Consider the following 24,921-nt stretch of genomic DNA (forward strand, 5'->3'; position numbering starts at 1 on the left):
TACGAAAGAAGTCAACTTGCTTGCGATTTTGGCGTTAGATGTTGAAATAGCTGGATAAATGACGGCAAATTGTTTGTTGGCCAACATAATGTGTTGAGTAAATAACGGCAAACTGTTAGTAGGCTAACATGAACTGTTGGATAAATGTCGGTGAATTGTGGGTTGGGCAATATAAACTGTTGGATAAATGACGGCAAATTGTTGGTTGAATAACATAAACCGTTGATAAATGATAATAAATTGTTGGTAGGCCAACATTAACCATGAAGAAATGACGGCAAATTGCTGGTTGGCCAATATAAACTGTTGGATAAATTACGGTAATCCGCAGATTTATCCGTTTTTAGTATCTCGACAACTGATAGCCCGAGAAGAGTTACTAAAAGCACATCGCTACAAAAAATTCAATTCGTTCTTTTAATTTACCCGTCATATATCCAACATATGACGGATAAATTTGATGTCATACGTTGGATAAAGAAAAAAAAAACATGAAAATGCAACGGACAGCGTAAGACTCAAACCCACGAGCCTGAGCTTCAGATTTAGATTCTCATCATCTACCAATCGAGCTTACTACTCTCCATCAATATTTTCTATTGGAATAGTCTCATAAAGGAAGAAATGCAAAAGAAACGCGCAGCGTGGGGCTCGAACCCACGACTCTGAGATTAAGAGCCTCATGCTCTACCGACTGAGCTAGCCGGGCTTAAGAATCTGTAGTAAGACTTTCTATTGAGATAGTGTCTTTTACATAAGGAAGAAGGAATAAAACAGAAACGCCCAGCGTGGGGCTCGAACCCACGACCCTGAGATTAAGAGTCTCATGCTCTACCGACTAAGCTAGCCGGGCTTAAGATTGTGTATTAAGACTTTCTATTGAGATAGTGTCTTTTACATAAGGAAGAAGGAATAAAACAGAAACGCCCAGCGTGTTGTTCGAACCCACGACCCTGAGATTAAGAGTCTCATGCTCTACCGACTAAGCTAGCCGGGCTTAAGAATCTGTAGTAAGACTTTCTATTGAGATAGTGTCTTTTACATAAGGAAGAAGGAATAAAACGGGAACGCCCAGCGTGGGGCTCGAACCCACGACCCTGAGATTAAGAGTCTCATGCTCTACCGACTGAGCTAGCCGGGCTTAAGAATCTGTAGTAAGACTTTCTATTGAGATAGTGTCTTTTACATAAGGAAGAAGGAATAAAAAGGAAACGCCCAGCGTGGGGCTCGAACCCACGACCCTGAGATTAAGAGTCTCATGCTCTACCGACTGAGCTAGCCGGGCTTAAGAATCTGTAGTAAGACTTTCTATTGAGATAGTGTCTTTTACATAAGGAAGAAGGAATAAAACGGAAACGCCCAGCGTGGGGCTCGAACCCACGACCCTGAGATTAAGAGTCTCATGCTCTACCGACTGAGCTAGCCGGGCTTAAGAATCTGTAGTAAGACTTTCTATTGAGATAGTGTCTTTTACATAAGGAAGAAGGAATAAAACGGAAACGCCCAGCGTGGGGCTCGAACCCACGACCCTGAGATTAAGAGTCTCATGCTCTACCGACTGAGCTAGCCGGGCTTAAGAATCTGTAGTAAGACTTTCTATTGAGATAGTGTCTTTTACATAAGGAAGAAGGAATAAAACGGAAACGCCCAGCGTGGGGCTCGAACCCACGACCCTGAGATTAAGAGTCTCATGCTCTACCGACTGAGCTAGCCGGGCTTAAGAATCTGTAGTAAGACTTTCTATTGAGATAGTGTCTTTTACATAAGGAAGAAGGAATAAAACGGAAACGCCCAGCGTGGGGCTCGAACCCACGACCCTGAGATTAAGAGTCTCATGCTCTACCGACTGAGCTAGCCGGGCTTAAGAATCTGTAGTAAGACTTTCTATTGAGATAGTGTCTTTTACATAAGGAAGAAGGAATAAAACGGAAACGCCCAGCGTGGGGCTCGAACCCACGACCCTGAGATTAAGAGTCTCATGCTCTACCGACTGAGCTAGCCGGGCTTAAGAATCTGTAGTAAGACTTTCTATTGAGATAGTGTCTTTTACATAAGGAAGAAGGAATAAAACGGAAACGCCCAGCGTGGGGCTCGAACCCACGACCCTGAGATTAAGAGTCTCATGCTCTACCGACTGAGCTAGCCGGGCTTAAGAATCTGTAGTAAGACTTTCTATTGAGATAGTGTCTTTTACATAAGGAAGAAGGAATAAAACGGAAACGCCCAGCGTGGGGCTCGAACCCACGACCCTGAGATTAAGAGTCTCATGCTCTACCGACTGAGCTAGCCGGGCTTAAGAATCTGTAGTAAGACTTTCTATTGAGATAGTGTCTTTTACATAAGGAAGAAGGAATAAAACGGAAACGCCCAGCGTGGGGCTCGAACCCACGACCCTGAGATTAAGAGTCTCATGCTCTACCGACTGAGCTAGCCGGGCTTAAGAATCTGTAGTAAGACTTTCTATTGAGATAGTGTCTTTTACATAAGGAAGAAGGAATAAAACGGAAACGCCCAGCGTGGGGCTCGAACCCACGACCCTGAGATTAAGAGTCTCATGCTCTACCGACTGAGCTAGCCGGGCTTAAGAATCTGTAGTAAGACTTTCTATTGAGATAGTGTCTTTTACATAAGGAAGAAGGAATAAAACGGAAACGCCCAGCGTGGGGCTCGAACCCACGACGCTGAGATTAAGAGTCTCATGCTCTACCGACTGAGCTAGCCGGGCTTAAGACTCTGTAGTAAGACTTTCTATTGAGATAGTGTCTTTCACAGAAGGAAGAGTGAATAAAGGAAACGCCCAGGTCAGGCTTAATCACATTAAATACACTACAAGAAATGAATGTATAGCGGTATTTTGTACTAGCGAAATGCTATTTTGTGAACTGTAACGAAAATTCAGTAGGAGTGTTCTTTGCGATAGAAAACGTGAGTAACTAAGCAAACTTATCAGCATCAAAACGTTGAACACTTACTTCAGACAGGGGGCCGCGGTGGCTCAGTGGTAGAGCGTTCACTTCTAGTGCATGGGCCGCTTGGTTCGATCCCAGCTCGCACGCGCCAAGTGAAATTTGTATAATGACTGTATTACTGTATATATTGCGATCAGTTTTTTCACACACATAGAAAAACTCAAAAGGTTTTTGTTAACAATCACAAATGTCCGGTATGTGCCCCTTAGTGATTCTACAGACAGCAAGTCGAAAATCAAGTTCTTCCCACACTCGGCGTAGCTTGTCCCTAACAATGAGTGCAAAATAGCGCATAAAATAATGTATAACTAGGAGACAAAAGTGTCGCCTAGTGGCGATCTAGTGTTGCTCAGTGAGCAGCCATGTCGCGTAGCGTCGTCGAGTGAACCGCCAAAGTACAAGAAAGAAGCTACTGTTTCCATTGCAAAGCAGTTGCCGATTCCTCCCAACGTTCAGGTTCACAGGTGAAAAATTTTCAATGGTATAAAGGATCTCAGTTGGATATTTCTTTGTTACTTCAAACGTATCCCTGGGCCGCGGTGGCTCAGTGGTAGAGCGTTCATCTCTGGTGCTAGGGGTCTCGGGTTCAAACCCTGCTCCCGCCAAGTGAACTTTGTGGTGGACAAACACCGTGTGCGTGGGTTTTCTCGGGGTTCTCCCGTTTCCTCCCGCTTTCTTCATTCCACCATTTCATTCATTACTCATTATCACCGTCTCCTTTAGCCTAACCGGCATAAACGTGGGACGTAAAACTCAAAATTTCATTTCATTTCATTTCAAACGTATCCCTGTTTTGAAAAAGTTATAGTTGATAAACGCAGTGGTATTAGATGCAAAACGTATTTCAGGCATATTCAAGAAGCGCGAAAATTCTTTTTTTTTAAATGGCAGCGTACCTGTTGCTGATGGAATAAAATGCGACGGTCAGAAAGAACTGTACACTCACGTCCAAAATTATTGTTGCATGCAATTTGATAACGAGTTCTCCCGATATTTCTTATAATGTTAGTTTGTGTATAATCGGCAAAGACATGTCTGTGGCAAATTTTATGTCAAAAGAACAGTAAGTAAGAACAATAAAACGAAAATAAAACTTTCCTGTCCATTTAGCAACATTTTGTTTTACTCATTCTAATTTTCGTACTTATAATTCTTTTTCTATGAAATTTACCACAAATATGCACTTCCCTATTATACACATAGTATCAGTATTAAAATTACCGTACTCTAGAAAATCATTATAAAATTATATTCTTACAAGAAGACAGTTGTAGGTATGCGACAATCATTTTGGATATGAGTGTACGTATTGGTCATTTGACAACAGAGGCTTATATTGATGATGAAAACATTGATAAAAACCAAGAAATATGAATGGAACATTCTGATCAACATCCTTGGATAAAAACGCTGGCATCTCATAATGCTGAACAGGTAAAATTGATAATCGAAATGGCAATTGATGTTTACAATATCAGTCGCCAGTTAAGTCTGTCTGCTCATTCCTGGTCTTGTCTGTCTTTAGCTCACATGCATGCCAACGTACTAGTTGCAGTTTTCAAAAACAATAGGTTAACTACAGAATTTCTAGAATTTAACCCACCCGTTTCAGCGTTAAAATACAGAAACTCGGAAATGTATCGAGAAATGTTAGGTATTGTTGGCAGTCTTGAGATGGAAAAAGTTTCAGATAAGTTGAAAAAGGCTGATATTTTTTTAATGCAAATTGATGGTTCTGTAGACAAGTGCGAAGTTGATAAGTTTATCACGGCTCGATTTTTATACGAAAATTTAGAATTAACCGCAGTATTCCTAGGAGAAAGTAAAGACGATACACGGGGTGCAGAAGAAGAACTTCTAGAGTTCTACATTCAGATAAGCTGTGTTTGCAATACTTAAACATTGAGAATATAGCAAAAGAAAAAACATACAGGCTTGACTATTGATGGTGAAAAGGCTAATACATGCGAAAAATGTGGATTATGGGTTCGGATGAAAGAATATCTCAATAAGAATATTCTTTGTGTATAGTGCATTTGCCCACCGAACGGATTTAGTTCTGATTTGGAATCGACAATTTCAGAAATAAAAATTTGGAAGAGTAATATGAAGTCAGTTGCTACTTATTATCGAGGATCTGCTCTTCGTTTCGAAGAGCTTGAGAAAACTGGCAAGCAAACATATGATTCAATTGTGCGTTTTCTTGCTTATACCGAGGTGCGTTTTGTCGAACACTTGATAAAATTGAGTCAGGCTATTTGGAACAACTTACCATGTATGCAAAAGCTGGACATCAATTACTAAAAATGCAGAAGCAACAAAAGTAGAAAAGACTATTGCCAGAGGATTCCTGTGTCTTTGGATAGATGGTGAATAACAATATCTCATTTGTCTCTGGCTGATGGCTTATTGAGACATCTTCTGATGGCTTATTGAGACATTTTGAAACACTTCAGAAAGAATGTAAAAAATCAATGGTAACCATGAAAGACATAGGGCTTGTGAAGAAAACTGCCCTACAGTGTGTCTTACTTTAATGAAACAAGGACCGTAACCTGATGGACTAGAAGAAAGATTACTCAATAACGATAATGCTACAAGTAATGAAGATGACCCATCTCATTCTGGCTTGGAATCTCTTCCCCAAAGACGTGCTGTCAGCTTTCTTGTCTCCACCAAAAAGGTGCTGCTCCGCAATAAGGACAGCGGACAGAGGTGCTGGTCTGAATTTATTTGTGAAAAACTTCATGACAAACAACAAGGCTTCCTGAATTCAATAAATACACTGACAACTGCTATAATCCTTAAAGACTTTTAGGTAAAGATATTGCACTTCAGAATATGAAATGCAATGACCGTGTTCCTGCACGGTATATAATAGAAAGCGGGAACCAAAATGTTGGTGCATCTGGACGTCCAAACCAACCTGTAATGGAGCTTGCATCACTTTTGGTCGAGCTGACTGGATTATACATTGACCCAAGGAAGCGATTCTGGTTTCAGTGTATGCACCTGTAGAGCAGTCTCAAGATTGTACCCGTCAGAGGAAGGGTAGTACTCTTCTAATGTTTCCATGGACTTTATCTCACTTTTTATTACCTTTGCTGCAGTTTTCACTAATCTCAACTGCTCCTCCACAGGGTCTAGCAGATGTCTCTTTCAAAGTAACAATATCTACTTTACCTTATATATATATATATATAGTGATTCTTTCCCCAAATAACTTATATAGTTTAGCTTTCAAGTGTCTAACAGAGTACGGTTGCTCTTCTGAATAGCACAACTCCTGCTCCATAACCTTTACTAAATCACATATGGTAACCTGCTCATCGTCGTTCATCTCCAAATATTCTACTACTCACAAGAAAGCATCCTCTCTTTCAGTCTGCATGAGCCTGCATTTTTTCTTCGGTTCATATTCATCTGATGATATCCGCTTCCTCATTTTTCCTGGAATCCATTTTCGTGTTCTAAAATTTACACTGCAAATAGTCTGGTACACTGTGTCTTTCCCAAACAAATCTCTAGCATATTCAATACGAGCTTTTTTACAGTCATAGCCTAATCATCATTGCATTCTTCACATAATTTATATATTGTTTCTTGGAAAGTATTATATTTTACTGGAATTAGACAGTAATCTTTCCACTTACCGTCATATCTATCAGGCTCACTACAAAACAAACAGTTAAGAGCAAAATGAAATGCAGGCGAATTTGAAAGTAGAATACTCGCAGATGTCTCTTCATCGGACGGTATTCTTGATTGCGTATCCTTCTTGATTGGACTCGGATTCACATACTTCCTACCACATTCTTGATGTACCTTTTTCTCCATGTTTGGCTATCAGTGCAGCAGCATAAAATCCACTCGCTTTCTGAATTTCTTGGCATCCTTCTGAGATAAACATGTGGCTCTTTTATCTTCTGTGAACACATTCTTAGACATAATGCAACTCTCCATGACGAGTGAGCAGTATCCTATTCAATGTTTCCTACTGCCTGTAAGACACAACAACAAGAGAACGAAAATTAAAAACTTCCATTATAAAATTAAAATCATCAGTTACAGTACAGTATTCAATCATTCAGCCATTTGAAAACAACAACCACAAACAAAGTTATATCTACACTTACAAGAAGCATAAAGAGCTACTGCGTGTAGATAATGAATAAAGTATATCAGAGGCATGTTCACTGTTTCATTCGGAAGGACACATAATGGTGAACAACTTTTATAAGGGGTGCTGCGCCGGTAATTTTGTTACAAAGTCACATAATTACTCTGCTTGTTATTATGTTTGCTGTAAATGACCACCAACGGCGGCCATATTGGATTTAACGACCTTTCAGACGGAATATCCTTGAGGACTTTTTCGGGTTTATTTGGAATGTGCTCAGCATCATTTTGGCGCATGTTTCATTTCGGTTGCAATTTGTTCAAGGTCAGTTCTTATCTTGATTAGACTACAAAGTATGAAAGAACAATAGATAGACTATGTAGGAAAAAAATCAGTTTTGTATTTTATGTTATTTCGAAATTTTTATTTTGTAAATAAAACTTTTGAATTTGAATAATTTACGAATCATTGTTCTAATAATCACTTCTCTTTAAGCATTTATTTTGGCTCATCGTGATTAGTTCTGCTACTTTATATCGTCGGTCATCTTTAGATTAAGATTTTGTGAGAATTGTATGCTAATATTTCATTACCTAATAGATTATTTTTAAGTTGCTCTAGTTTCTGTTTCTACTATGTTAATGTTTCATTATTTCATTTTAGATATTCTGAATTTCATTCTGGTTGGATTTCTTACAAAAACTACTTAACTTCATAGATAAAAATATGGAACTTCGAAGTACTAAGGTTTTAATACGACAGTAAGCATTAAATGATTAAGTCATTAACCATTAAAGATTAAACGATATATTAAGGACAGAGTCACTTATACCTTACAAAATATATTACGGAAAGTGTGGTACTAAGTGTGACAATTTACTGTTCACATGTTCCTTCTAGGCGATGCGACTTGAATGTGTGACACAAAATGTTAGCGTGTAACGTGGCCTTACGAAGATCATTAATTAGATACCTCATATCATGATGCAAGCTGTTCTTAAGTTCTAATGTCGCATATTTTTTTTTATTTTTTTTTTATAAGCTAGCCATCGGCTAGCTACCTTTCAGAGGGCTACACCCTCTTTTAGGGAAGGGTAGTGAAAGGTATAGTAGAAGTGAGGAATTAGTTGATGGGCTATGGGCTGTTTTAGTAATTTCTTTATTTAATCATCTTTTATTTTGAGGTCTTTATGATCTTTTCGATCATAAACATACATCAAGGTAGAAGGAACTTCATATGTTTATATAAATGTTAACATAACGAAATGTAATATAGTAAATCTAAAAAGCAAAACAAACATGACAAAAAAGAAAGAAACTGTGGAATTTAAGAGTATATAACAGAAAATATAGTGAATAAGTGGACTCATAACAATAATCAATAAAGAAAACTAACCAAATTGGAATATAAACTAACGCACAATTTGAAATTTAAAGCACTGATGGAGATGAGAGATGAAGTGAGGTGCACTTGACGCCACAACACATTATGAGGACTGTTAGAAGGACAAATGCGGTTATCTTCCGCCTAGGGGCTGCTCTAGGCTAATGAAGACGTGGTGAGCCCTGTTAGTAATGATGGAATCACTGTGCACAAAATGATGGAAAAATATGAGGGAGATGAACATGCAGGCGATATTCTTCGAGGAGTTGGCGGTCGATGTGGTCTGGTGGTACAGTGTAGCAGTATAATGTAAACAGAAGGTGAAGTGGAGTATAATGGTATCGTGCGGGAGAGGAGTGAAGTGCAAGATGATGCATTGTTTCCAAGAGGAGGGGTTGATGGTGTGTGTAACGCTGAGTGATAAACTTTAAACGGAGTGCTTCAAGGTGATAGCGGATGGTAGGAAATGTGATCAGGGAATAGAGATCACGAGTCGGACTTGGCAGAGAGATGCGAAAGGCAATGCGAAAGGCATGTCTTTCAAAAATGGCTAGTCTTTCATAATAGGAGGATGAAGCGGAAATCCAAGCCGGAAAGCCATAGGTAAGAACTGGCCTGAGGAAGACTTTGTATGTGTTTAATACAACGTTGGCTTTAAGACCCCAGGTAGTACCGGTTAAGCGTTTGAGCAAGTTCAAGCGGTTGTAGGCTTTAGTTTTGACACTTTGAAGGTGTGGTTTCCAGGTGAGGTGTTGATTGAAGATAATGCCTAAGTACGTTACAGTGCGTGTTGGAGTGATGGGTGTATCATGGACAGTGAGCGATAGAAGGGATGGATTGCGATGAACTTTGGTACGTTTCCGAGGTGGAACAAAAGCAATTGCTTGAGTTTTAGAGGCATTTATTTTCAGCTTCCATTTAGAACACCAGTGGGTGAAACTATTTATAGCTGCTTGTAATGAAGTGTTTACGGCTTGGATGGTTTTGCCTAGGGCAAGGAAAGCAGTGTCATCAGCATACTGGAAGAGGTGAACGTTGGGAGGCAGGTGCGGAAGATCAGCAACAAACAGGATGTATAAGAGAGGTGAAAGAGCAGAACCTTGAGGTACCCCACACATTAGAAAAATAGGGTGTGAAAGCTGCTCATTAATGGCAATATATGAAATGCGACATGCGAGGAAGTGATAAATAATGCGAACATAGGTTATCGGAAACTTAAATTTGATGAGCTTGTATATGAGTGCTAGATGCCAAACCTTGTCAAATGCTTTTTCAAGATCAAAGAGGAGAAGAACGGAAGGTTGAATGGAGTTGTAATGATTGGTGATGAGAGTTGTGAGGCGGAGTAGTTGATCGTTGATAGAAAATGATGGACGAAAACCGGCTTGGTGTGTTGGGAGTAGTTGGCGGTCGAGTAAATAAGGATGGAGGCGTTTCACAAGTATTCGTTCGAATATTTTGCTGAATGTAGACGTTAATTGTATGGGGCGATAGGACGAGACATTCGATGGAGGCTTATTAGGTTTGGGGAACATGAGTGTTTTAGACACTTTCCAGTCGGTAGGATAGTATCCCGTTCGGAGGATAAACGTATAAATAAAGGCTAAAAGTGTAAGTAGTGCTATAGGACTTTCTTTAATGTGTCTGTAAGTGATAAAATCGAAGCCAGGTGCAGTGTTTCTTTTTCGCTGGATGACAGATGAGATTTCGGAAACTGTGATAGGACTAGTGAGAAAATGGTCGGGAAGGACATGGGTGGTGTTCGGTTGCAAAGATCTAGAGTTAAGATTCACGTGTTCGACTGGATGAGGTATGCCTGTGTTGTCCGACTCGGATGGGGTGAATATTCCCTGCAGATAGTCAGCAAAGGCGTTTGCTTTATCTGTGTCTGAATGAAGTGGCGCATCATGTAGTAGGAGAGGGTATGGAGTCCTGGTGTGTTTTCCACAGAGTGCATTGAAGCGCTTCCAGTATAGGGTAGGATGAGCTGTGTCGGAAAGATGATTGCAGGTTTTCACCCACTGGCGTAATTTATAAGCCGAAATGTAGTTTTGAACTGTTCTTTGGAGTTGACGATGAAGGCGGAGTGCTTCAGGATTCCGGGTGCGCAGGAATTCCCGATATGACTGGCGTGAGCGACGGACAAGAACTAGATATTGTGGTGGGAGTTTCGGCCGGTACGGGATGGATTCAGACTGTGGAATATATAGAGAAGAAGCCTGTTGAATTGTAGTGGTGATAGTATCGACCTGGTGCGTTAGTTCGTCTTGTGTAGTTGGGGATTCGTAATCTGCCAGTGCGTTTGATATATAGGAGCGATAAGATGGCCAATCAGCTTTATCATAACGTGGTGATAGACGTGGTGAAGGATGATGCAGGAGAAGTAAGACCGGAGTGATAAGTGAGCTTGATGGGCGCATGGTCGCTCCCCATTAAGTCCAGAACGGTTACTGTACAACGGCTGATGATAGTATTGGAAACCAATGCTATATCGGGTGAAGTATTACTGATGGGACGAGTTGGGGACGGTAGTGCAAGTAGAGTACCGCTGATATGGACTGTAATGAAGTCCGTAAAGTCATCTCGCTCTGCTTGAGAACGACTATGAAGGTTAATGTCGGCGAGTATAATGAAGTGTTTATATGATTGAGAGATGTGTGAAAAAAAGTCGTGAGGAATGGGAAGGCCGGGGCGGATGTAGATTGTTGCGAGGGTAAGAGCGATATTTTTGAAATATAAGGTAGTGATGATATGTTCTGGGATATGTAATAGAGGACACTGGTGTGAGCGAAATGGAATTGAATGACGAAGACCTATCGCAGCACCTCCATTGGCTCTGAGCGCAGGGATGCGACTATCATGACGTAATAAGGTGTATCCAGGGATAGTGCAGGAGTTTGTGGGCTTGAGAAAGGTTTCGTTTAACAGAAATGCTGTAACGTTTTCTTCCAGCAAGAGAGTCTCAAAGAGTGCTTTGTTTTTAAGAAGAGAACGAATATTGAGAAATAAGAAAACTATATCCATAGTTGATAGAATTTATACTGCTGTTTCAAGTTTGGTGGTGTGGAAGTGGACATAGTTGTTGGAGTATGTAGCATATAATGACACATGAAAGGTAGATTTGGCGGAAGCAATGATATGTTGAAGAATATGTTGACGTTGGAAAGGATGTATATTTTGCAATGTCAGAGCTATGAATTCAAGGAGTTTGCTAATGGTAACAGGATCGTCAACGGTGCGGTTGGTAGAAGCTGTCTGTTCTGCAGCCCGTAAAGGTACAACAAGCTCTGGATGAGATTCTTGAGCCTTAGGTTTGTTTTTACATTTATAACTATATGCAGGGTGTTGATCATTGCATGTGGGGCATTTCGGAGGTTGCGTCATGTTTGGGCAGATGCGAGTTTGATGGGGCCCAGAGCAGTAACCGCAGACAGTAGAGTTTGTACACTGAGAAGTGGGATGAGAATTGTATATCTGGCATTTCTCACACCGGAGAGGTAAAGGTGGAGAAGAACGCGAAGGTTCGACGCGATGTTTTCGTTTATAGATAAGTGCCCCTGTCGTGAGGAGGTTATCGATGGTGTCTTGAGATGAGGTGAGGACACGTACCATGTATGTAGGACCAGCATTGTTTCGAATACGTATGACTTTGCTGATGGTATGTCCTTCATATTGAAGTTCCTCATAAATCTCCTCATCACTGTAAGTCGGGTCGACTCCTCGAATCACTACTGAAAGTAGTGGAGGTCGTTTTGGTGGGGGTACTTGCTTGCGTCGAGGAGAGCTGAGTGATGTGATGGTAGCCTGTTTGCCGAAGATTTCGAATGAAGCCTTGTTCCGTACTGTAATGGCGAATTGTGGGTCTGGCGATTTGAAAATGTATCCGTTTCTGGTTTTAACGACTTCTGTTACAGGTATGCTAGGTAAATATTTCCGAAGTTGAATAGTGATGAACTTTTCGTTGCTGAACTTGGTATCGTATTGTTGCAGGAGAAATGAGTGAAGAGAGGGTTTATCTGCAATATGATTGTCAATGAGAGATGATTGATTATGATTGGCGGCGTTATCAGTGTGGCCATCGGCTGCATCCATATCCGAAGAGTCTGACGGTCTATCTCGATGCTGCTTTTTCGCTTGATGGCGAGGCTGCGTTACAGTATCAGAATATAACTGCTTGCTTCGTGGTGATCTGGACCGCGTGGAAACGTTTGATGCAGTAGAAGCAGTTGAACTGCCCGACTGGGTTCGTTGCCTAGTACCCGTATCCTTCCGTTTGACCACCTTCGTGGCCGAAGCGGAGGGAGGAAGGAAAACAGGTGGTAAATTACCATGTCGGCCATCTAGTATGGGTCCACCAGAAGCATTGGGGTCTGCCATCTTGCAAACCGGAAGAAGAATAAGCCGTCACTTCGGTATATGAGATGCTGATCAAAGATGAAGGAATGAGATGATAAAGGTAGGACAACCCGTTTGGATAGCTGTCCAGGTGGAGCAACCCCCCTGGCTCGATCCGTAGATCCGACCGCCCTTGACTGGATAAGTCTGACGAGAGGATCTCAAGAAAGAGACAGACAAGAAGCTCAGGATGTGAAACGGGAAGGATATATCAAAACTCGTTATCATTCACTCGATAACGCTTCAGAGCAAGCTCTGGAAAAGTATGATGTCGCATAGTGAAAATGTCTTAAAATATGTACTAGTTCCAAAGCATTGTTGATGCGGGCTCGCAGTTCTGGCAGGTTTGCTCGTAGAGGAAGTGTGAACACTGAATCTTTCACATAACCCCACACAAAAAAGTCGCGTGGGGTTAGGTCAGGAGTGCGTGGAGGCCATAACATGAAATGCTTTCTCGGTGCCTGTCGCCATCTTACCTCGCTGCTCACTGCTGCACTCTCGTGGGAGAAATCTGAAGTACACGTGCAACAAACAAAACTTTTTAAATTTTTCCACGTTATTGTTGAGTTTTGTTACAATATCTCAGTTATTAGAACTACAGTCAATTTATGAATTTGCTTCAATCATTTATAATAACCCTGTACAATAATTTTCTATAAGTAAGAGTAAAGATTTGTTGTGACTCTTATTGAAACGTTTGGGTTTGTGAGTGGAGCTCACAAGAAAATTTTTACCAAATCTATTTCTTTGCAAATCGAATGATTATTATTGATTTAATAGGACGCCAATACGTTTTCGGGGCAACGCGTCGTTTACTCATTTCCAACACCTTTTTATTTTTTTTCTTGCCCATTTGGCGGCCCCTCTCGCCTCCCTAGATACGGCTCTGTAAATAACTAAAAGATTGTTGACCTAAGAAGAGGGAATTTGTTATTTTTAATTTAGTTTTGATTTATTTATTTTCTCATGATTTTTACTTGCTTAACTTGATCATATTCGGCAGAGACACGAATACAGAAACTTCGAGGAGAGTTAAAGATGATTATGTTCTTCAATGGGAGACGAACCTATGACGAGTTTTGCTAGCAATCAGGGACGTGTGCAGGGGATGGGTCTTGGGGGCCCGTACCCCCCGAAATTTCGACTTTTGTGTAAATTTAGCCTAGTTTTAGTAGGGGTAATTTTAGGAACTTTAATATAAAATACCTTCATATTGAGTTTGGACCCCCGAAATAAAATCCTGCGTACGCTAGTGCTAGCAATGATGATGAATCTCATGTATCAGATTGCTTGAATAACATCTATCGGCATTACAGAGCATCACCGTGGCCACCGAAAGTGTGAAATCGAGAACTAAAGATAACACTTCATTCAGAGATGAGAAAAACTTGTATTTGTCTGTATATTCACTGAATGTAGCAATATGCAAGTCAATACAATAACCGTCTCAAGATCTAATCATTGAACTCATTAAAATAAAAATATCTGAGAAAGCATATCTTCCTTTCACCATCTTTTGTTTCCATCTCCTTCTGTCTTGTATTTATCCATCTCCTTCTGTCCTATCCAGTCAGTGTTGCCAGACGTATTGTCTGGATATTACTGTACAAATACGGTTATTTACCACTCTCGTACGGTGTATGGCTTCACTCGTCGATTGTACGGATTATAAGTTCGGTCTTTCTGAAGTTTTCTACCATTTTATTTTTGTTTTAGTTTTTAAGCGAAAGATTGTGACCGTGTGTGATATTTTCTATCTCCCAATGTTAGTAGTCCACAATTTACCGCAAGCAGTCGTTGTGGTTCTTCAGACGCTGACCTTCTATTAAGTAGCTGATCACTGGCGTCTCTGGCAAGTAAAATTTGGGGGAACATCAAAGAAAGTGATTTAAATGGTACTCCCTAGCCCAACCTGTTTATTATCTTCGATTCCATTTGTTACCTTTCTGCTTATCTTAACGGACCCTCTAAGGTATATAAAGAACTCTGTTATAATCCTTTCACAGCCTTAATATTATATTCAAAATAAATATTATTATTATTATTTGTAAGTTATTCTGTCGTTATTAAATGAATTAAATTAGAATAAAATATTGAATATTTTGTTCTTCAAAATATTGGGGGTATGCATCCCCCTCGTCCTCCCCGCCAGAGACGCCCATGTAGCTGTGTAGCATAATACAATATTACTCTTAATTAGCGTTTGACAAAAAAAAAAAAAAAAGAAAAAAAAAACATACCGAGTGAGTCAAAATAAAGTTCCCGATTTCATTAATTTATTATTGGAACAGTAATAAGCTATTTTGCCAATATATATTTTTTCTGGAGTATAAACTCAAATAGTTCTCTCTCTCTCTCTCTCTCTTTGAATTGCAGAGGTGTAGTTACATGGACGTCTACCAGGAGACAGTTTAATCAAAGTGAGCAATGTAGCTTTTACAGGCCACAGAGCGTTCTGAGTAAGAAAAATTAATTTCCGTATAGGTAAAAGATAGTGTTCGTGTGTTGCTAGTGGTAGTGTTCGTTGCCAATAATACGCCCTAACAGATAGTCTCTATTCTATGGAACAGCTTTTTACTACTTTATCTGTAATACAATTTTTAAAGTTATGTTGTTATCCCTCGCACTACCAACGGGGATACTTTATGCCAACCAGAGTATATTTGAGTATAAATATATATCTATATCTATCTATCTATCTATCTATCTATCTATCTATCTATCTATATATATATATATATATATATATATATATATATATATATATATATATATATATATATATATATGTGTGTGTGTGTGTGTGTGTGTGTGTGTGTGTGTGTAGTAATTACCAGGGGCGGATCCAGGGGGGCAATTGCCCCCCCCCCCAGAAGAGGAAACTTTCTTATTTTATATATATAAATAAAACCCATCCCAGAGTTTGTACATTTTAAAAGCATCTTTAAGTAGCAGTATTCCAACACATCGCCCCCTCCCAGAAGTCCGTCCTGGATCCGCCCCTGCAGGTGGGTACCACTCCCCTTGGTAGTCCACATTACAAAAACAAATACCTAGGTAGCATGAGGGTTAAACAGATTTTATATATTGTCATTTTTTTCCCTAATGTTGACACAAACAGTTATAAACACTGACTCATTGCCACTAATACTATAGATATACCGCATTGACTTGACACCTAGTCTTCCTTTCCAAGCGCTGCTATCGGCTGAAGGAATTCCATTCCCTTTGGCGTAGACGGCTGCAAGACTCTCTCGCTGAACCCTTATTGGCTCAACGCGTGGGTGTATCGAGGGTGTGAGCTTTAGTTCCCGTTTTTGCCACGGCTCAAGACATTTTGGCAGCACTATAATAAACATATTACAAACAATTATACTGTATTACTTATGTATATAATAAAAGTGAAAAAAAACATGAATAAACTTATTACGTCTACAAGTGAATGCATTTATGTTATTCAGTCCGTATGTGTAATAAAATGCATCCACATGTGATATGTTTCGCATCACCCCCCCACCCCACCCTTCTAAAAATCAGTTAAACTGACTAATTTATTTCTATTTCTGAAAAATCAGAGTGTTATACATATATACATTAGCAGAATATTCGTTCTTCCCATGGGAAGAATAAGTTTCAGTTTGGACATAAAGGAGTGAATTTGGATTCAAGCGGCATCGGAAGTGTCACTGTTCGTCTCAGCGATGCCGGAAACTATGGATTCGGCAATAATATCTGTCATTCTCTATCATTTTTATATATCTCCCCCTCCCTCAAGTTGCGGGGCTGAATTTGGATTTAAATGGCATCGGAAGTGTTACCGTTCATCTCAGAGACCCCGAAAACTACGAATTCGGCACTAATATCGGTCATTAATTGGGTCGAGCACAAAATGAATGGGACAGTGTTAGAAGTGATGGGAAGAAAATAATAATTTTAGATATTATGAAGAAGAGGAAGAGAGAAACTGCTTGGGACATTGGCTAAGGAACTGTGTCATGAGGAAAATGCTAGAGGGCACGATGACAGGAAAGAGAAGGAGTCGGCAAAGGAGACAACAAAACGGAGAAATTGTACGTGAAGACGAAGAGGGTAGTTGAAGACGTGTGGAGCATGGAAGCTTCTCAGTTGCGGTCAGTGAGCTGCTAATAATGGCAGAATACCTGGTGATGATAGTTAAAAGATAAAAAGGATGGCAGAGGGAAGCCGATCTCGCCGTTACTCCTAATAAGACTTCCCTTTGGTCATGTTCTTGAGTCGCCTCCAGTATACGAAGTGAAAAAAAAAAAACAGAGGTAGTATGTTTTATTACGATTTTGACTTGACATACTGGCTACCTAAATGTTGAAATGCAGAGAAGGTATGGTATATTGCCTAAAAGATTGCGTTTCTATTTGCATAATGACTGAAAACCATTGGAGAGCTTATCTTTAGTAATGTGGGAGGGGGGACATGGAGATACTTTGATCCCCTCCAACCTCCTGAAGGAAAAAAAACACCTTATATTATTAGGGATGCGCACGAGACAAGATTTGTGGCTGTCTCGTCTCGAAAATGTGCTGTAAAAGTGATGTCTCGACTCGAAAAATGTATATTTCTCTATTGGAAGAGCCGTGTCTCGACTCGAATTTTGTCAGGAAAATCCTATCTCGACTCGTCTCGTGCGCATCCCTATATATTATAGAAAATTATAGAGGAAAATGCTCAGAAACCGAATGAGCATATTAATAATTTCCTGAGGCAAAACTACCGGTCCCCCACTCGACTGTGCGATATTCCAAACACCCGGAAGGTCCGCTTCCACAGTAGACAACTCCTCAACCATGCTCAAAACAAGGCATGCAAGAAAATACAACAAAGAAACAATTCAATGTGGCATGTCTAACTATAAACTAGGTGAACTTTGCAGGCAACTCATTTTAAAAAGAAAAAGTATGAAAAAGGTAAGAAATATGTCGGCATTGTCAAGTTAGAAATTATGTCTACATCAGAAATAAAACCTTCTACGTGCAAAACTATTCGTCAATTACTGTGAATAAAAATGGATTTAATAAAGGTCTTTAGCATCTACTTTCCACCGACGTTCTGTTTTAATCATTGAAAAACCAGAGACGGTATGTCTTCATCACTGAAAAACCAGAGGCGGTATGGCATACCACCGCATACCGTCTCACTTCGACCACTGGCCGCCAGAGTAAAGAAAAGTTATTGTATGATCCTCGGGCGCATAAAACGGTCCCATTCTCATCTTACGTACATGATTTTCGCGTTTTATGAGTCTGGCAACACTGAATGCACTCCACTCAATACTGCATTCTCGATTCTCGTCTCCTTGGAATGACTTTGAGAGGGAAGGAGGAACGTGGCGGGCGGTTAATTTCTTGTGCTAAGCTTCTTGCAGTGAAGAAGGCTTGAAATCCAATCCAAGGCTACAAGCATCAAATAAATGAACCATTTCCCGTCTCTCAAAGTCTTCTCCAGGTTCCTTCTTCATGAGTCACTACAGTATAATGAAAGAAAACGGGGAAAAAAATAAATAAAAATAAAACATGCTACGACATCAAACATTCTATTTTTTAACTAAATCATCTTCTTCCATATAATCGACTTCATCTTCTACCGGAAATAAGTATTACTAAAACAGATATGTATAGCTGTTATAGGAAATTGAAAAGTCCAATTGCACAAAAAGAGAATAACTGAATTTCATTCCCTGAAAATATTAACTCATAATTAGTCATGTGCGAAATCGTGTATCTTATTCTTCGGTCAGCCGGTTAGTCTGAAGTAACTTTTAATCAGTGTTCGAAGTGGAGAAAAAGCAGAGGCGGTATGTTTGATTACGATTTTAACTCGATATACAGGCTTATATAGAGAGTATGTTCAGGGGCGTCATTTCAGACTTCGCTTGGGAAGGGCAAGAGCACCACTGACATAAGAATCTCACGTTTTGTACTAGTATATCAGTAGACAATCTATTAAAGCATCTATGTATTCCTCAAACTCTTGGGGGGGGGGGCAATTGCCCCCTCTTGCCCTCCCTTGATTGTTGTAAAATACAAGGATTCAATTCTCGAACACCAGCCAACACCTGTTCCATTCAATTAGACATCACAGTTTTGATATGAAACCATTCTTGTCTTTGTCACAAACAAGTTCCTTGTCATTGAAATAAGTTTTTTTTTTTAATTTTAACAGATTTAGAAGGAAAATAAAGAAATAAAGATAAAAGAGCTAGTTGCCCTGGAATTGCAAACTGATATATTGAGATTGAAACTCGATATTGAATTTTATAAAAAGGTTACAATTTTTCTTTTGCACGTGTGTTTGCTTTATCTTTCTTTCACTAACATAGTAGATTATTATTTAAAGAAAAAACAGATACAACGAGGTCTTCTATAACACCACATTTCAAAGTCTTTCATTTTCCGTTTTTCCTTTTCTCCGTGGTTGGATTGAATTTGAGTTTATTGTTTGTATTTATCTATTGGATGCTATTTATATACTATACTATTTGTATATTGGAATCGTTTTTAATTGAAATTGCCCAGTTTTCAACTATATATTACAGTGAGTGACATAAAGAACCCGAGGAACAAAGCATGATTGTTCATATTCTCCCAATTTAGACGTTATTTCAAACTTTCAACAATTATTTCAGTGTGAGCCACTTCATGAACCACTCTATGTGAAGGCTTTTTAAGCTCATTAACTCTAGTCTTCACGAAAACAACAAATGTGTTGATGAAGAACATTGCTAATAAAACTCCAACAGACCAAAGCAGTAGGGGAGACCGGGGCTGGTTGGAGCAGGAGCTAGTTGACGAACTGCATATAACGCCTTCTTTAATTAACATAATAAGCTGTTGCTGCTGTCATAAAAGAGCGACCTATGGATGCAGCTGCCACCTTCATATGGAATTTGTAACTTGCGGATTATGGCGTCTATTAGATAAAGTGTGTTTTTGCCAGTCTGAAATATATATATATATATATATATATATATATATTCAGTTCTCCATTACAACATCACAGAATCGTCACTACTTGGAGTACAGAGGTAAGTAATATAGCATTAGTTAGATCTGAACTTTGTTTTTATGGATATTCAAACAATAAAACGAAAATGCCAAACAATTGCTGAATAATTTCCAATTTTGTTACACAACATGGACTTGGGGTTGGTTGGCGTATAGCATTTGGGGTTGGTTGGCAAGTGCGCCAAACAACCCCGTGTGGAATTTTATTTCATTTTACTTTTATTGTTACATTGTTTGTTTTATTGTTATGTTGTTTACAGTTCTACCAATCTTTTACTTCAATGTTATAGAATAACATGCATGTATTGGATTACTGTCAAAATTTAGAAATCGAGATAAGACTGTATGCCGGACTCTGAATAGGCCTAATTCTGAGGATCAACAATATTTTGTATGTGCTCTTTTGTTACAAAAATAGAGGCCTAGCTATTGCTTTATCTTTCTTTGTGGAAAGTAGGAAATAAACTTCATTTCTCGATAATTCACCTGAAACATATCTTAGTTTATCTTAGCTACTTTGTGAACAGTGGGAAATAAACTACCTTTCTTGATAGTTCAGTTATTTTAATTACATTTTGAAATAATGTGAAGAATTAGCCTACACCAACCATATTAAAAGTGATGTGGTTTGATAATCTTGTAGCTTTCAATGCCATAACAACCAAGCTTGAATGAAAGAAAGAAGTTTTCATATTTCATAATGCTGATGCTTTTAAATGTTGTGATTAAAAGTCATTTCAAACTTCAAATAGCCTACTTGATTGCAATATATATAATAGAATTTAGAAAAATAACGTTTATTTCTAATAAATCCAATTTTTGTTTGTGTTTTGCTATATTTAAAAAGTATGCCAACTAGCCCCACAATATCAGCCAACCAGCCCCTTACTAGGGGTCGGTTGGCATACTCCATTTTAAAGGAAAGAAAAATTTATTTCTCGAAAACTGTAAGCAACAAAGCCAAAACAAAAATTGAATTTATTAGAGGAAACATTGGTCTGTCCATACACACCAATTACATTGCAATACAGTGCACCATCTGCTCATAAAAAAAATAAAGAATGAAAAGTTGGCCAACCAGGCCCGGTCTCCCCTATATATATTTTAAGATTATATATTTGTGTTACATAGCCGAAACTGTAATACACAATTTTAAATATATATATACTGCTTTGGTCAGTTGAAGTTCCATTAGCAGTCTTAAATTTTCCAAAGCTGCAATGGATAATTTACAAGATGAAGAACATGAACAAGATTCACGAACAAAAACAAGTTCATGGAGTTCTTCTTACTGAAATTAAAAAAAAAAAAAAAATTCTTGATTATTCTTGGTTGGGATTGAAAATGATGTATACACTTGTTTATTAAAAACTAAATTCCAGTGTAACAGTTTCAACAACGTAACGTTGTCTTCATCAGACACTAACTGAAAGAGATGTCTTAGAGCGCAGTTATTTATACTAAAAGTGAAAGTCCTTGTGTGCATGGGAAGCCACCTGGGTCGGACTTCCCCGAGCGTTATCTTTCGGCCACCTGCCCTGACTTAATTACCCTCCCACCTGTGTTTATCTTTTCCGGACACACCTGTTGTTTATACCCGGTTTATACCCCTGTTGTTTATACCGATAAACACAGGTGGGAGGGTAATTAAGTCAGGGCAGGTGGCCGAAAGATAACGTCCGGGGAAGTCCGACCCAGGTGGCTTCCCATGCACACAAGGACTTTCACTTTTAGTATAAATAACTGCGCTCTAAGACATCTCTTTCAGTTAGTATCTGATGAAGACAACGTTACGTTGTTGAAACTGTTACACTGGAATTTAGTTTTTAATAAACAAGTGTATATACTCTGGTCAGAAGTGTTTATTATTTCTTTAGTGAGTTCCAGAGTCGTGATGGATAGAGTTGCATGTGAAAATGGTGATATGAAAGTAGCGTTGCCACGAGACGAGAGGCGCTTATTTAAATTTGAGACGAGACAATGAAATTCTTGAATTACGTTGGCAATATTGTTTCACCCAAGTCTTTGATCCCGAACTATGTCTTAGTGTTACATGTTTCATAGCATAAAAAGTATAAATTGATAAAGTTATTCTACGAACACAATGTAAAGGGTTTATCATCAACTTGTAAAGATATGAAAGATATTACACAATATACTCCAATCTATCTATATAAATAAAAATGAAAGCGACTATGTTTATGATTAAATAACTCTTGAATCATCCGACTGATCTCTACTAAATTTTCAACATAGATATGGTTCGGGCCTGGGATGATTTATATCACTTCACTTTGACGTGCAACTTAGGGGAGGGGGAGGATGGAAAATAGCCAATATTAGTGACGAATCTATAGTTTTCGGTGTCGCTGAGATGAACAGTGACACTTCCTATGCAGTTTATATTCAAATTTAGCCCGCAACTTGGGAGAAAGGGAGGGGAGAGATATAAAAAAATGATCGAAAATGACCGATATTAGAGAGCGCTTCAGTAATACTAAAAAGCGACTGACTAACGAAACATATTAGTAATTTTTCCTTAGTTTAACCTAGCGAAGCGGGTAACTGATGCTAGTAATAACATATAGTCGAAATGTTATTATATCACACCCTTCATGGACCTCTCGCAACACAAAACGCTTCTGAAATCTTCTAGATGAAATTAAGACAAGTGAAGGCATAAATTTAATATATAAATTTACAAAACGAGGCGAGAGGAGAAAAGATTTTTCAAAAACTGAAACGAGAGGGGAGGAGAAAAGATTTTTCTAAAAATCGAGATGAGACGAGATGAGAAAAAGATTTTTCAAAAACCGAGACGAGAGGAGAGGAGAAAAGATTGTTCAAAAAACGAGAGGAGAGGAGAAAAGATTTTTCAAAAACTGAGACGAGAGAGGAGGAGAAAAGATTTTTCTAAAAATCGAGATGAGACGAGAGGAGAAAAGATTTTTCAGAAACGAGACGAGAGGAGAGGAGAAAAGATTTTTCAAAAACCGAGACGAGACGAGAGCAGAAAACATTTTTCAAAAACCGAGACAACAAGAGAAAAGATTTTTCAAAAACCGAGACGAGACGAGAGGAGAAATGATTGATCAAAAATCGAGAGGAGAGGAGAAAAGATTTTTCAAAAATCGAGACGAGACGAGAGGAGAAAACCTTATTTCTTGTCTCGTTTCGTGGATTCTCGTCTTAACAATAATAACCTTTCACCTCCTGGTACAGTGTATAGCATCACTAACATTGATATTTTTTCACAAAAGTAAGTAGTAACTTTCGAACTACCCTAACACAAAATCATGAATGCAAGCCTGGTGTTTATGATCTTTTTAAATCAAAATATTAAAAAAAAAATCTATATATGCTTCGGGCCAGAGGTGGATCTGGAAGGTAATAAGTGGGAGGGCAACCAGAATCTAGATTCTGATGGGTATATCAATCATGAGTTTACTATAAACTTTAAAAAATATATAAGTAATAACTTCAATTATTTTTGTCACCCAAAAACCTGGGGGGGGGGTCTTGAGCCCCAGCCCTGGACTAGATCCGCCTCTGCTACTGACAAATGAAGTTATCTATCCTCAAAATAGTTATTCTGTCATTAGTTGAACATAGAACAGCATTTTATTGGCCATAGTTTCTCGTACTCGAAACGCAAAAAAAAAAAAAAAAAAAAAAAAAGTTTCAGTTTCTCTTTGTCAGCCTAAAACAATATATCATTTGTTTTATTACTCTGAAAACAAGAAAATATGTATATCCGTATATCCTACATTCACTTTTTTTCTGTAATGTTTTGTACTTCGTTAAAATTCATTTGTATGAAACTTTACGTGACAAAGCGTATGCTACTTTTTTTTACTATTGTTATTTTTTTTATTATTATTATTTTCCTTTCTGTAAAACAAAACTGAATGATCTTTCGTGTAAGAATGTTGCTCTGTCCTGCAGACAGTCTGTTCTACTCTGTATGATGGAAATTTAAGAGGTTGTGTACGCAAAAACGGAACTGCTTCAGCAGAACTTTAAGATCAGAATCAAGGGCGTCCATTTTGTAATTGATTCCAACGGAGGGCAAAGGGCAGGTATTCTATTTCCCGGACTGTCATTATAAATATTACACTAGCAGAAGCTACTTTATAGTTTTTTTTTTTTTTTAACTCAAATGCACATAAATAAAACCTGAATATGAATTTATCACTATCAGAAGTTGCTAATGAAAAAATTACAATAAAATGCAATATACACAACAGAAGCGTACAATCAGTACCCGGGAAATTAGCGCCCCCACCCGTATATATGAGTGAGGTGTCCAGAGCAGCCGGAAAGCGCCACCATGGTTGGCGCGGAGAGTAAGAATTTTTTAAATAAATAAACCCTGCTTTTCCTTAATTTTGAGCTCTTATTATTGCTTTTCCCTTCCATTTTATATATATCTTTTCTTTTCTCCTCCCGAATTTGGCGCCCCCTTATTCGGCACCCCGCTCCACCCTCTCCCCCCATGGCACGGCACTGCGTACAAGTAGGAGAAATCAATACAACGCACCGGCCTTTCAAATTTCCAGATTGTTAAAAAATGCTTTTCAGTTTTCTTTGAACAAAAATTGAAGATTTCTCTTTTCCTGTCCAAATTTATATCGATCACATTCATGCGTATATCTATTAACTCAATCTTTCTTTGGGGGCGCGGTGGGCTCCGGTGCTTGGTGTCCCTGGTTCGATCCCAGCTCGCGCCGTGTGGACTTTGAGGTGGACAAACATCATGCTTGTGGGTTTTCTCGGTGTTCTCCCGTTTCCTCCCACTTTCTTCATTCCACCATTTCACTCATCTCTCACCATCACCGTCTCCTTTAGCCTAATCGTCATAACCGTGGGACGTAAAACTTAAAGATTTCATTTCATTTGCAATTTTTCTTTGTAGACGCTTAGCATGCATAAACTATGTAAGGAATATTAGAGTTGTGGTATTATTTTATTGAAGCTCATGTGTAGCCAAGTGGCCAAGATACTGTTCTTCAGTAC

The 24,921-nt window shown here is 38.9% G+C and overlaps 1 long non-coding RNA gene and 15 other non-coding genes across 17 annotated transcripts in view; all 16 read right to left on the bottom strand.

Moving 5' to 3' along the window:
* LOC145669519 (uncharacterized) overlaps positions 1 to 24,921 on the bottom strand; it is a 62,604-nt gene that overhangs the window by 28,019 nt on the left and 9,664 nt on the right. The window lies entirely within an intron of this gene.
* Positions 637 to 709, bottom strand: TRNAK-CUU (transfer RNA lysine (anticodon CUU)). The gene has a single exon. It is a non-coding gene; the product is annotated as a tRNA-Lys (tRNA).
* Positions 781 to 853, bottom strand: TRNAK-CUU (transfer RNA lysine (anticodon CUU)). Its single transcript has one exon. It is a non-coding gene; the product is annotated as a tRNA-Lys (tRNA).
* Positions 925 to 997, bottom strand: TRNAK-CUU (transfer RNA lysine (anticodon CUU)). The gene has a single exon. It is a non-coding gene; the product is annotated as a tRNA-Lys (tRNA).
* TRNAK-CUU (transfer RNA lysine (anticodon CUU)) lies at positions 1,069 to 1,141 on the bottom strand. The gene has a single exon. It is a non-coding gene; the product is annotated as a tRNA-Lys (tRNA).
* TRNAK-CUU (transfer RNA lysine (anticodon CUU)) lies at positions 1,213 to 1,285 on the bottom strand. Its single transcript has one exon. It is a non-coding gene; the product is annotated as a tRNA-Lys (tRNA).
* Positions 1,357 to 1,429, bottom strand: TRNAK-CUU (transfer RNA lysine (anticodon CUU)). Its single transcript has one exon. It is a non-coding gene; the product is annotated as a tRNA-Lys (tRNA).
* Positions 1,501 to 1,573, bottom strand: TRNAK-CUU (transfer RNA lysine (anticodon CUU)). The gene has a single exon. It is a non-coding gene; the product is annotated as a tRNA-Lys (tRNA).
* TRNAK-CUU (transfer RNA lysine (anticodon CUU)) lies at positions 1,645 to 1,717 on the bottom strand. The gene has a single exon. It is a non-coding gene; the product is annotated as a tRNA-Lys (tRNA).
* Positions 1,789 to 1,861, bottom strand: TRNAK-CUU (transfer RNA lysine (anticodon CUU)). The gene has a single exon. It is a non-coding gene; the product is annotated as a tRNA-Lys (tRNA).
* TRNAK-CUU (transfer RNA lysine (anticodon CUU)) lies at positions 1,933 to 2,005 on the bottom strand. The gene has a single exon. It is a non-coding gene; the product is annotated as a tRNA-Lys (tRNA).
* On the bottom strand, positions 2,077 to 2,149 carry TRNAK-CUU (transfer RNA lysine (anticodon CUU)). The gene has a single exon. It is a non-coding gene; the product is annotated as a tRNA-Lys (tRNA).
* Positions 2,221 to 2,293, bottom strand: TRNAK-CUU (transfer RNA lysine (anticodon CUU)). Its single transcript has one exon. It is a non-coding gene; the product is annotated as a tRNA-Lys (tRNA).
* TRNAK-CUU (transfer RNA lysine (anticodon CUU)) lies at positions 2,365 to 2,437 on the bottom strand. The gene has a single exon. It is a non-coding gene; the product is annotated as a tRNA-Lys (tRNA).
* Positions 2,509 to 2,581, bottom strand: TRNAK-CUU (transfer RNA lysine (anticodon CUU)). The gene has a single exon. It is a non-coding gene; the product is annotated as a tRNA-Lys (tRNA).
* On the bottom strand, positions 2,653 to 2,725 carry TRNAK-CUU (transfer RNA lysine (anticodon CUU)). The gene has a single exon. It is a non-coding gene; the product is annotated as a tRNA-Lys (tRNA).

This window comes from Thermobia domestica, chromosome 14 (genome assembly GCF_964235325.1).
Source record: "Thermobia domestica chromosome 14, izTheDome1.hap1.1, whole genome shotgun sequence".
NCBI lineage: Eukaryota > Metazoa > Arthropoda > Insecta > Zygentoma > Lepismatidae > Thermobia > Thermobia domestica.